The sequence below is a fragment of the Glycine max genome, chromosome 20, assembly GCF_000004515.6.
Source record: "Glycine max cultivar Williams 82 chromosome 20, Glycine_max_v4.0, whole genome shotgun sequence".
Lineage (NCBI taxonomy): Eukaryota > Viridiplantae > Streptophyta > Magnoliopsida > Fabales > Fabaceae > Glycine > Glycine max.
Genome location: NC_038256.2, coordinates 4,603,986 through 4,617,604, shown reverse-complemented (window position 1 = coordinate 4,617,604; position 13,619 = coordinate 4,603,986).

Below are 13,619 nucleotides of genomic sequence, written 5' to 3'. Positions count from 1 at the left end.
AATGAAATTACGTGTTTATTTTTTTATATAATATATTTATATTTCAAATAAAATATTTAGTTTAATTTTTCGTGATGAGCTCGTGAAATTTAAGGAACGACGTTGTAAATAATTAAGGAAGCAAATGTAGAATTAAGTCAAAAATATAATAAGAACCTAAATGAAACAAATTGTTTTAAAACTACTTTTTTTTTTACCAAATTTTAAAATTACTTTTTATCTTACATCTTAAAATATATAAAAAAATTGCATAACCAATTTTATCTATGATTAATTATTAAAATAATCTTTAAAAATAATAGAATTCAATTATGTGCATTAATTGTTGCTTCATCAATGTTGTAAGTAAACCTTTATTAGCATTGGTGAATCCGGATAGCACCACATTTGGTCCATAACATTTTTTGCTAAATTTGATAAAAATTATTAGGTACATATCGTGGAAATGTAAGCAAGGAAAATTTACAATTTCATTATTGAAATCCAACGGAGTGCTACCCTCTTGTACTCCATAACTTTCATTAAAAATAAAATAAAATAATCAAATGGAAATGCAATACATGACAGCCTACAAATTTCATGTAAATTCAAGTGTCAACACTGCATTCACCCTATTTAGATGCTTTAGTGGTGACTACTATAGATGAACTTTTATATTTCAAATTATGTAGAAAACTAAATAGGGTAATATAAACAGAATGAAAAATGATTCTTGGACACCCCCTTAGGAGTAGACACCACATAAGCATATTGATTTGCATCTCTCCATATCGATTTCCAATTATTACGTTGAGCATTTGGCAGAAAGGATAACTACTTAACAATTTCACAAGTACAACTAAAATTTTAGATTCAATCATGAGTAGGTTCAAAATAACAACCAGACAAAAGGCATACACACAGTGATGTAATTGGTTCACAAAAATTATCTTTACTTATGTGAGTGTACTTTTATTTATCAAGCAAGTAACTTAATGATGTTTCTTTTCTTTCAAAGTACAATTATTTTGTAGCAGTTTAGAATCCAAATGGTTCATCATTTCCCTTTAGAATGTTGGTGTAACTCATTGTGGTAAGTTTTTTCATAACTTTTCCACAAAAAAATTACACATTTTATGATGATCTAACTGCCAAAGTCAGAAATCTTTGTGGTATTTGGATTACTTTCATTGCTTTCTAAGGTTTGCAACATTCATTCATTCTTAACCATTTCCATAGAGGCAGAGACAATCATTTATTGGCACCATTCTACAAAAGCTAACTGAAAAGTGGTCAAGACGTGAATGCAAAACATACTTACACCAATGTTAAACTATGCACATGAGCAAGTCTTCACTTTCTAAAACTTCAAATACTTGACAATATAGAAGGCTTGTGTCCTTTCCTCTGAATATCTTTGCAATAAACTTCCCTCCTTCCTTAAGTACATGAGTAACAATTGTCAACCCCTGCAAGGAAACTAGTTAGCATCAATCTACAACAAAAATCCAACAAGATAGCCAAAGAAACTCATGAAACTCTTTGTAAATCAAGAAGTAACCCATTCAATATAGATCATATACTGTGCACTAGTATTAGTATGTGCTTAATAGAAATGAGAGTAGAATTGATTGAAAACAAGAAGCAACAATAAATAAATTCTTGTTTCACAAGAGGGTAAAGAGGAACACATAATAAAGGAGTGATCACTAATTTTATAACTTTAATTTTTATCCAAGCACTTGGATACAATCTATGTCTCAAGGTGGCAGTGTTCAGGGATGAGAAAGGAATTCCTACTTAAAACTAAGTATATTTAGGGTTTAAACAAACACAAATTCACAATGTCAACAAATTGATAATATGATAAACACCATGAATGAAAGCTAGCTAGAACAAATGAGGGAGCACGTACAACACACAAATTAAATTTAGGACCATGAAGACAATATTGGTACTTACTGCACGAAGGCTGGAAGCAACTGGAATCAATAGAGGGAATGTGCTAGTTGTCGAGACCGAGTAAGATAGAGAATGACAATGATGAATAGCTACAAAGCTTGCGCGCGACACACTTCGATGGTCACGACAGAGTGAAGGAGCTGATGACGGAGCTTGCGGCAGAGTTCAAAGGTCACCAGAAAATGCATATATGTTCAAGAGAAGTCGTAGTTGTCAGCTTAGAAAATGAAAAATAATGGAATTAAAATATGAATTCAAAGATGATGCTAGCTAAAATCGTAGTAGTCAAGTTACAAACAAAGACGGTTTTTATAAAACTGACTTCGTAACATTCACATCAAAGGCGGTTTTATAAAAACCGTGGTTAACGCCTTCAAAAAGTTGGTTTAAATTGCAAAAATGTCACCGCATGTTTTACTACATCGATTTTCCAATAATCGATGTAGATTTGACGATGTTGAATGATCAATTTGTAGTAGTGATAAAGCTATGATTAAAAATGGGTTGTTGGACTCGAGGGATGATGAGACATTCCAACATAAAGAGCAAATTAAAGAATTAGTCATTTATTTAATTGGAAGTTACATTTTTTTATATTTAAATTCAAGTTATTTATAATTTTTTTATACATTTTTTTTGCATGTCAAGGCACTTTAAGATTCTTACATTTTTTAAGTGTTCAAACACATTAATCTAATATCCCCTTCGTCCCATTATAATTGTTGTGTAAGAAAAAAATTACTTCCAAAATAATTATCATTTTAATTTTTCAATGTAATATTAATTATGTTTTCCCACTTATATTCCTTATATAATAATGCCAGACTACAAAATTTAAAATTGAATTAATGATAATATAAAACTAATTTTGTAATTTTTTTAATTTTTTTTGTTACAAATTATTCTCTTTCATTTATTTATTATTTTTTCTTGATTTGTGTAAAATAAATTTGAATGAAAATTATTTTAAAATTGATTGAAGATATTAAACTTGTGTCTTTAAGTGAGGTAAGAAAAAAAAAACTTGTGTCTTTAAGTCAAAAGTAAAGCTTTCTAAAAAATGAAAGTCAAAAGTAAAACACTACTGATTTATCAAGGAACCCACAATTTTTTTTAATTCTTTAAGTCCCATATAGAAATATATTTGTTGTTAGAATCAAAAGTAAATTAGCTATACTTAACTTTTTTTTTGTTAATACTAACATTAAAACACTATAAAAAATAACATTTTTTCGACCGTAAAAAAATGTTGGTAACAATAATAATCTGTCACTAATTGGAAATTTCTGACATATTTTTGATGGACAAAAATTCATCAAAAAAATGGTCGTAAGAAATTTAAATCGACCGATTTTTTCTGTCAAACAATGGTCGTAGGAAAATTGCGACCAACAAATCCATCGGAAATGATTCATGTGAGATTTTTTACAGAAATTCTGTCGAAAAGAATCCGTGGGAAATTTCCAACGGACGGCTTCTGTCGAAAATTTTAGACTGATATTTTCCGTCCGAAATTTCCCAAGGATTTACGTTGAATATCTCCCTTGGATCATTTCAGATGGATTTGTTGGTCGCAAATTTCTCATGGATCATTTCAGGATTTTTTCGTCGCAAATTTGCGGCAGAAAATATTTTTTTTTATAAATAGTTTATTGTTTCTATTGTTTTTGTTTTTTCATTAATAATTTAACAATTATTTTATGCATTTATATTATTTACCATGAATATTTGAATTAATACATACTTCTAATTGAGGAAATAGTGAAATTGATAAATCCAAAACATAGAGTAAAATAAATCATTGTTAAGTTGAAAACAAATGTAAAAAAAATCATAATGTAAAATGTCAATGCCGATTGTCAATAATAATTTTGTGTTGCTAAGTCAGTAGTCAAAATAGTCATAAGGAGAATGCCTCTGTTGGCCATCTACTTGCTTGTCATCTGTCTGCTGCTGGTGAGGTTGTTATTGTTGATGAATAATGTTTCATGCCTCTAGAGGTAGGAGCTGAAGGATTACTAACTAAAAAATGCGCATCTCCTCTTTTGATTGACGCAACTCCTTCCATAGTCAGTTAATCTTTGCAACATCTTCAACGCGACTAAAAGATCCTTGCATATGTTGCATGAAATTGTCATTTCTGCATTTGCATGTATGAGCAAGGTCTCCAATACCATAAAGGCGCCCCTTACGCTTTGATCTTGCAGCTGCACAATCCTGAAAGTATAGTTATCTAATGAATAAAATATAATGTTTTATTTATCTAATTCGTAAATAGATTAGTTTAAAAATTTCTATGGGGATTTAAGATTTTTTTATATGATGTACAGTTTATACTTAAATCTTCCAAATATAACATTTTTTTATTTGAAATAAATTGTCTTAATTATAATGTGTCTTTCTAGAATTTAAAATCATACATGATAAGTAAAAAAAATCACATATAATTTAGTTTACCAAGCTCTATTGCATGGTTATCTACACCTCATTTCACATATATATATAGAAATAATGTATTGTGTGTTATGAAATTATAAAAAAAATTGAAAAGTGCCATGGGGTTATACTCCTAATAATCACATATCATATGTTTATTTGATTTTCTCCTACATACACTGCTACACAGCCCTTCGAGACATCCACATGTCTTTGAACACAACGCAAACTGAAACCCATTACGCTTAATTAATTCTATCTTGGTGTGAATTTCAAAGAAATTGAATGACAAGTATTTGAGAGAATTCTTGGACTTGAATTGCTTGGGGGCTTTAACCATGATTCTCTCTCTCTATATATAGATTAAGATATGGTAATTAAATGATTCATGGAGGGATATGCAAATGGGGTCAAGTGGGAGACATTGGCATAAAGGATCACATGATGTTGTCTTAAACATCTTTATCAAATATCCTATTTTACAAAATGTCAATAGTTAAAGGTAGCAGTTTAGAACAAGTAGATACTAAAGGAGCAGACACTTCTATATAAGAAAGCAAATAGAATGCAGTCCTAATGGTTAGAGAGAATTAATCTTGCATATAAATAAATGGAGAACACGACCCAGGTACAAGGTTTTCACCCCACTCCATATTTGAGGTGCCACAAAGCTAAATTCACTCTCGAGGTATAAAACTGTTTTATCGAGTTAAGATCTTTATCATACTTGAGGACATAGGTAGGTAACAATTAACACATTACCAACATCAAAACGGGAGACAACAGAGCAGAAATATCAAAGAAAGGAGAATGTTAACAAATGCTTTTATGACATTGATTAAGGAAACAAAAATAGAAACATTTAATGGAAAAAATTTATTATACTTAAAGCACAAATAATTTAATACTTACTTTTTTTAAGTAATTGAGAGCTAATAAAATCTACTACATGATTCTTAAGCATTGTCCTTAGAATAGTTGGCTAGACTCTCAGAAAACTTCAGTCACATGACGTTAAGCAATATACACAATCCATCAATACACCAAACTGGCATGAAGTTTAGAACTTACACTGTTTTGTTGAACAAAACATTGAAATCACTAACCACATATTTTCCATTAGTAAATGATTCATTTTCTAATTATTAATATAGAAGACAATTATAAAAGTAATTTAGTAACAACAAAACACGATGTGTTCATCTATGTACTCACAATTCACAAACATCTATATCCTTGCAGCTAGAATAAAATAGAGGGGAAGACAACACATATTGCCTTGTGTTTGATATATTACAAATAACTGGTATATGCAAGAAGGAAACTGCATTGTATGAATTGCTAGAAATGAGAAAATATGGAATTCAACTCAGAGTCCACCAAACCCTATCATGTTAGAAAGAAAATGGACAAAGACCCTTCAGAGCTGACAACTATTACAACCTGACATGCCTAGCCTATTTTCCCCCACCAACTCTCACTAAAACCAAGTATACCCTATTCAGATGAGAGAAAATGTAACTAAAAAAATCCAATGTGCAGTGATTGTAGAAAGAAACAAGAGGAAAAATGGGAACAAATTTTGCTACTAAGACCATTAAATATTCCTCTTGGCTTTCTCTCTTAATTATTGACATTTCCATCATGTGATCCTTCATACCCTCATCACGTGGAATCATATACTTCAAATGAAATCATCATTTCATACCCTCATTAATTTGTTAACAAGAAAAGAAATTGACATTAGCTAAATAGAGTGCATACTAATTTAAAACATTCAACATGAGTTTATTCAACTGATGACAAGGACATTTACTTTCATAATGAGACATTTTATTTACATTATCAACAACAATGTACTCTTTTTAAAATCTTTCCTCTGTCTTATAAGATAATACATTTTTTTAAAAAAAAATTTGTTAGTTACGCAGATTAAACTGACACCGCAAAATGGTATGGATAGCTAACAAGAGACCAACATAAGAAGCCTTTTTATTCTAAATCCAACCAAAACAACAACAACAACATACCAAGGCCCCCATAACCTTTGGTTCAGAAAGCTAAGCACAACCGTTCAACTTTCAAACTCAAAACCACAACACTAACAGAAAAACACGAAACATAGCAAAACGGTTTACACTAATAGTAGGAAGCAATTAAGAAAATAGTAAACTAAAAAGTGTTATGTTAAGCAGACATGAAGCTTGAGCACGCTGGTTTTATCAGCAACAGTGAGCACACTACCCTTAGAACGATTCGAAAAAAAGCCCGAAATCAAAACAAAAGTGAGGAATCTCACTAAGATGAGAAAGAAACTCGAGCTAGCACCCACTCCAACCCCACGGCGGGCCCCACATAAATCCCACCGAACGAAGAAGGCCCGTAATACGATGCTGGAAAAGAAAACCCTGAGCTCGAACTCGAAGTCCTTGGCTAAGTAACTCCTTGATGACAGTGTATGTCAATTTGAGAAAGTTCCCATTTCTCGCAAGTTCAATTGAAGACCTAGACAAGCCAATGGTGAAGTGAGAAGCAGTGAGAGAGAGGGTTGGGCTACAATGACTTACCTGTCAGCGACATGGGCTGACAACGAAGGTGCAATAGAGGCACGATAGTCATGGAGGCACAATGGTCGCAGAGGCACAACAAGTTTCCTTATCAAGTCGCAAAGGGGAGTAACAGAGGGCTAGAGTTGGGAGCATTTTATTTGGGAATAATTTTTAATTTCGACGAATTTGATTCCTTCAGTAAAATTCGTCGAAAATTCAAAACTTCCCGACGGAATATAATCCTTCAAAAATATTCGTAGGAAAATACAATATTTTTGACAAAATAAATTTCGTGAGAAATATTTCGTCGAAAATATTTATTTTTTTATGTAGTGAAATACATCAACATTTTTGCAAAAAAAAATAAAAATACATCAACATTTTTACCTATCTAACCGTTCGCATGACATGAATACTCAATATTAGCATATAGTTACGTTTCCAAAATCTTGCTTACCATGATTAACCAATGATAATTCTTTGTTTTTTTAGAGGATGATAATTCTTTGTTAGCTTCTAAGCGAAATAATTTTCGGTTTTTAAAAATAAATACTTTGATTTTTTTTTTCTTTTTTTGAAGTTTTGATTATTCTTAAAACTGATTACAGGGCACATACGTGCTTCTCAGTACAATAAGTAATAACTATGCCAACTAGCAAAGACTACCCACCTACCTTTAGTTAACCAAATGTACGTATCTTGATTTTTGCAGCTTGTAGAACAAGAGAGTCATGAGACACTGTACTTTAGCATTTTGGGGTTTGCGTTAATATGTGCGCTTAGTTGAGTTAGAGCATACTCCTTAATTAACTCATTTATTTTAATGTATATATGGTAAATGTCAAGTAAGAAATTAGTTTGACTAATCAAAATACTATATTGGTTTAAAAACTAAAAATGAAAAATTTATTATAAAAAATACAGGAAATAAAAAATAAATCATAAACATCATAATTTTTTGTTTTTTAATAAATTATTTTCACTTTTAAATAATTTCTTAACTAATGCTATGAGAATCTTAATTAACATTTGGCAAAGAAATACAACTTGCTCACATGCGCTGATCCTGCTGATCCTCCTAGGTTCTAATAACATTTGCCATGATTGAATTCTATGTTCTAACTGATAAATTTCTTAATATTCATAAAAAGAAATAAAGTATAATGAATTAAGTCTTTTTTATAAATTAAAATTAACTTATACATTTTACTCGAAATAATTCTATGTAGTAATTTTTATAAAGGTTCTTTCGCTTAACTTTTTCAAAAGTTAATTTTAAGTTACATAGCTAATTTCAACTTACATGAAAAAGTTAATTTACTTTATTTTTTATTAAAAAATTTATCCAAACAACCCGGGATGATAGATAGTCCGAGGATGCTTGTACAAATAAAAAAGGTCTAGAATTATATACTAAAAATTAAAACTTGTGATTTTAATTAAATTGAAATAACCTTACTCTAATTACTAATTGATCTACTTAGTATGTGGTGTAAAGAAAAACAAGACTCATCATTTAAGGCCGAAACCAAATTGACCAGTACGTAATGGCATATAGAAGTGTTTGCTGATGTGTCAAATGCAGTAAAAAAATGCATCTAATATGTGGGCCAAAGCTTAAAAAAAAAAATCTCGAATTTAATTGTAGTTTTCCACTTTGGATTTTCAGTCCTTAAGTTTTTGCCTTAAGTTAAGAAAAGGTTTGAACATTTTTCTTCTCACTGGGTTGGGTAGTGTTGGATCACAATCACATTCACATTCACATGTACTGTCTGCCCATAAGCTGCTGGCTCGACGGTGATGATTTTAAGTGGCACATCATTTCAGGAAAAAAAATAGTAGAGTTTCTTTTAATTGTTTTTCAACATCCATATATATATATAATTAAAATCATTGAACATATTAATCGATAAATACATTATTGTTGTAACTCAATTAGAGATGTCTAGTTCCGGTCTTAGTAGTCCAAGTAAGAACTTTATTCCATATAGTAGATTTATTTGTCTAAAAAAAATCATGTCTTTAGAGAAGAATATCTATCTATTCCAACCAAATATAAAATGATAAAATAATTATATATTGTATATTAATACAATATCAATTATTTAATATTTAAATAACAACCATTTTGTTGTACCTTTATTGCATATAGGATTGTCAAAATAGTCCTTAGGGTCAGTTCATCAAAAAGTAAAAAGGAGTCGATTCAGGCTTATTTTATATTTCTTTGGGTTGAAATTTAGGACCGTTTGACTAGAGTTCATCAGACTTGTTCAAACCAATTTAGAAATTAATTAATAAGATAAAGTTAAAAATTCATTCTATTTAAATAAGATATAAAAAATTCTAAAGATAAAAATGATTTATTATGTATTTATGCTGTTTAATATTTATTAACAAAATTATTTAAATTATGTTTAATGAATATGTTTCATGAATACTCAAATTAATAATATTGGTTTAGGCTTATCACTTTTTATGAACACTTATTTTATGTTTAATATAAATATGTTTTACCTTTAAAAAAATATAAAATGGAGTATAAAATTATAAATTATGCTAATAATTTATTATATTTTATTTAATATTTATTATATATTACTAATCAGGACCGTTTGACTAGAGTTCATTTAACTTATCACTGGTCGGGCAAAGAAACTATAAATTTTATAGATTTCATTTTTTTATCAAATGAATCTTACTCATAATTTTGTAGTTTAAAAAAGTTTTATAATAAAAAAATACATTAAACCTAGAAAATTAAAGAGTGTGTTACCTCTTTAGAATTGGGCACTATTTGAAAGTTCAAGTGAGATTACGTTAAGTATAGTTAACTATTCTTCTATTAATAAGTTATCTAAAAAAATTCTTCTATTTATAAGTGCATGCTATCTTCTGCTAATCAAGATTCAAATGTTTGTTACGTATAGCATTGAGATATTCCATGTCTATATATCCAGAAGATGATAATCAAATTGGCATATGGCTTCTTAATCAATCTTAAATATGGAATCATACGTCAACATGAGGAAGTGCCCCACACAATCACAAAGAGAGAGAATGGATAAGGTAAGCAAAAATTGAGATAGGAAAACACCCTTTTCATGGCTAACTGGATACAACTTTGAACCACAATTCAAGATCACTCACCAACAAAGCAACAACTACCACACTCACAATAAATAACAACTTGGACCAAACGAGGGAAGAAGAGAGATGAGAAACTACATGAAAAAAAACAACCTACCGAATGATATAAGTGGTCATTATTTGTGTCTTTCAAAATTCAAATTCTAGTTGATCATTGAATATGAAATAAATCATGTTAAAAAAAAAAATACTCATCTTATGTTCTCTCAAGTCTTCAATAAATATCTATTACATATTTTGATGTTAACAACTTCTCATCAATACCACGATTAAAAAAAGAACTACATGGAAGCATGGAATTATTAAGCACTAATATTAAAAGCATAACTCTACCTCCTTTGACAAGTTGATGAAACACAAACACTATTTAAGTTTTGAAGTCTAAACTTTTGAGACTAAAACACATGATCATAGAAGAAAGTTACGTTGCTTGCTAGAGAAACGACTTAATAATTGCCCTTGAACAAGTGCCACATGTAGGCGCAAACATGTTTAAGCCAAAGTTGCTTTCAACGTAGACATCAAGGCAAACTTATGACCAAGGACCCTTCCCATCACATGCCTCTCACATGCCCTTCATTAATTAAATATAATAATCATACTAAAGGAGACGACTCAGAACTAGTAGTGAGTTTTCAATTTTTTGTTGGATAATGAAACAATGGATTTCATATGCAAATTTCTACTCTCTTCGTCACATAATATTTATAGTATAGACTGAAAAAAATAATAAATAGATAAAAAGTAAGAATTTTATAAAATCAATCTTATATCATTATTAATGTATTAATAGACTTTGTTATCTATCATTTATATTATAAGGAATATAAGTGAAAAAATAATAATACATTAAAAAATTAAAATAATCCTGTAATTATTTTAAGACTTACTTTTTTTCCTTATACAAAAATTATTATAGGACGGAAAAGGAGTGTGTCACGTATTAATATTAGTATTTATCACTGTCTTTTTATTTTCAGGACTCTCGTGACGTTTAATTTTGGGCAGGGTTAATTAAACGTAAACTTAGCAATGCTATTGGAATTATCAAGTCAACCAAATTAAACAAAACACCATTACGTGCAATATGGTAAAGCGTGATTTTAATTAATTAATTGGATGCTTCCATCAGCCACGTTTTATAGATAAATAAATAAATTAATTGGGGATGAAGAAAATGTAAGGCAATCTGATATAGGGGACACCTTCATTCCATATGTGGCCCTTCTCTACCTCACAATCTTTCTAGTGCCTCATTTATTTATTTATTTTAGGGGGGGGGGGGTCTCTCAATTTTTTCATCTTCTGGGTAGGGTTTTAGTCTCAAGTTTTGGCAAATAGAAGGAAAATGACGTTGGCTTGAACATGTCTATTGTGTATGGAACCCTTCACAACTATTAATAGCAATGTGTGGTTCCTTTTGTGCATCAAATTTGTGTACAATGTGCAAGTGCATGTCTAGAAATTTGAGCAGAGCACGTGAAAAAGCTAGGAGAATGGTCCCTCCTATAGTGGGCCTTGAAAATTGAATGCTCCATAACACTGTAAAAACATAAAAACAAAAAAAATAAACCCTTCTATTAATGGTATGATAAATTAGCCTACGGGGTCCTATGGAGGATGTGATGGTGAATACCATAACGCGGAAATTGGTTCATAAATGTAATGTGGGTTTGATAGCTACATGATATTGTTATCAATTTTGCTAAAATATAATATACCTAATGATAGGAGTTTGGACCTATACTACACTTGTGTCAAAAGTGATATCTGATTATAAGAAATTTTTAATTAATTCGTGTGTTTTAAAAAAACAATTAATTTAGTTAATTATATTAAATTTTTGAATTATTTGTATTATTATTTAAAAATTAAATATAACTTTGTCCTTATAATATAATATTTTTTTCGTTATAATTTTTTTTGTTTTAATCCTTACAAAATATGTTTATTTTATTTTTTATCCTTAAAGTGTTTTACATAATATATTAAACAATAAAAAAATGTTTTGAACAATAAAAAGTATCATTTATAACACTTAAAAGATAAAATTAAATTAAAATAAAATAAACACTTTTTTTTACAAAATAAACTAACGGATGGAAGTTTGGTGTTGCTATGTCCAATTTGGGCCGTATTTTGATGGATCTTATCCACGGAAGTCTGGTGTTACTATTCTCACCCTCAGCTTACTATTTGTGATGTCAGTTTTTTAAAATTCCACAAATACCATTTTGATGGAAATATAATTCCATTGTACTATTATACAACAGAAATATGAAATCATATTTTTGTTTTTTTACTAAAGGGGTAATAAAAAACTAAAAAACTAAAATTTGATTTTGTTAAATTATTATACATCAAAATCATGTTTGTTTTCTTTAATTTTTTTAACACCTTTAATAAACAACAAAAATATAATTTTGTTGAATTACAATATAATGGAATCATATTTTTATTGTTTAATTTCTTTCACCCTATTTGCAAAAATGGAAATATGATTTCGTATAAAGGGATACATAGCGAATTCAAATCGGGAGCAACACTCCAAAGCAGAGTCAATCAATGGCTCTAGTTTGGCTTCCATGGGACTTGAATATGCTCTAATAAATAAAACTGCAACAATTTGCTAGGAACATGTGGAACTAATCATTACCAACAATTTCAGAGCCACATGTCCTCTAATGGGACTAATAGTTAGACAAATTGACCTAATGAGGTTAGTTTTACAAACTAATTTCCAAAGTAGGTTTGTTTTCAAACAAATGACCAAGGGGGTCTGTTTTAAATGCATTCCGCCTTGCATGCTGGCGAAACATGCATGGGAGCAACACGTGGCGGCCATTTCGCCATTGCCAAACTGGCGACAAAGGCCAAGTTAGGGGCAGCAGGGCTAGGCGTTAGGGCTCATGTGGTAGGCATGCAGTGCAGCTGCAGGGTGGCAGGGTGCAGCAGGTTTCGCAAGGAAGGCTGGCGAAACAGGCCATGTGGGCCATTCCCACTGGCGAAACAACCCATGTTGTGCTGGATTTTGCTATTTAATGCGTGTCGTTGGTGGTGTTGCGTGCTCAAAATATTTTCTATTGCTTGTTTTGTTAAAGGTGATAGCGAAATCCTTGAGGCTGCCGGAACGCATACTCATTCAAGTGGTGGTGGGTAAACACTTCTAGGGTAGGTGTTCCAGTTCAGTGATTTGGTTGTGTCAAATTCTAGTACGTTAGTTAATATTTTTTGTGTTCTATTTGTTGTGTTCTTGATATTTAAATTATTTGTTTTAGGTTAATATTGTGTTAATTATTTGTGTCACATGGCTTAGGTTAATTATTTGTGTTAATATTCTCGTACCTTAGGTTAATTATTTGTGTTAATATTAAACACCTTAGGTTAATTATTTGTGTCAAATAGCTTCTAAGTTATTATTCAAATATATATATTGTGTTAATTTTGTACATATATTGTTTAAGTTTGTCTTTGCATATTAATTTGTGTTATTGAAATATATATATATATATATATATATATATATATATATATATATATATA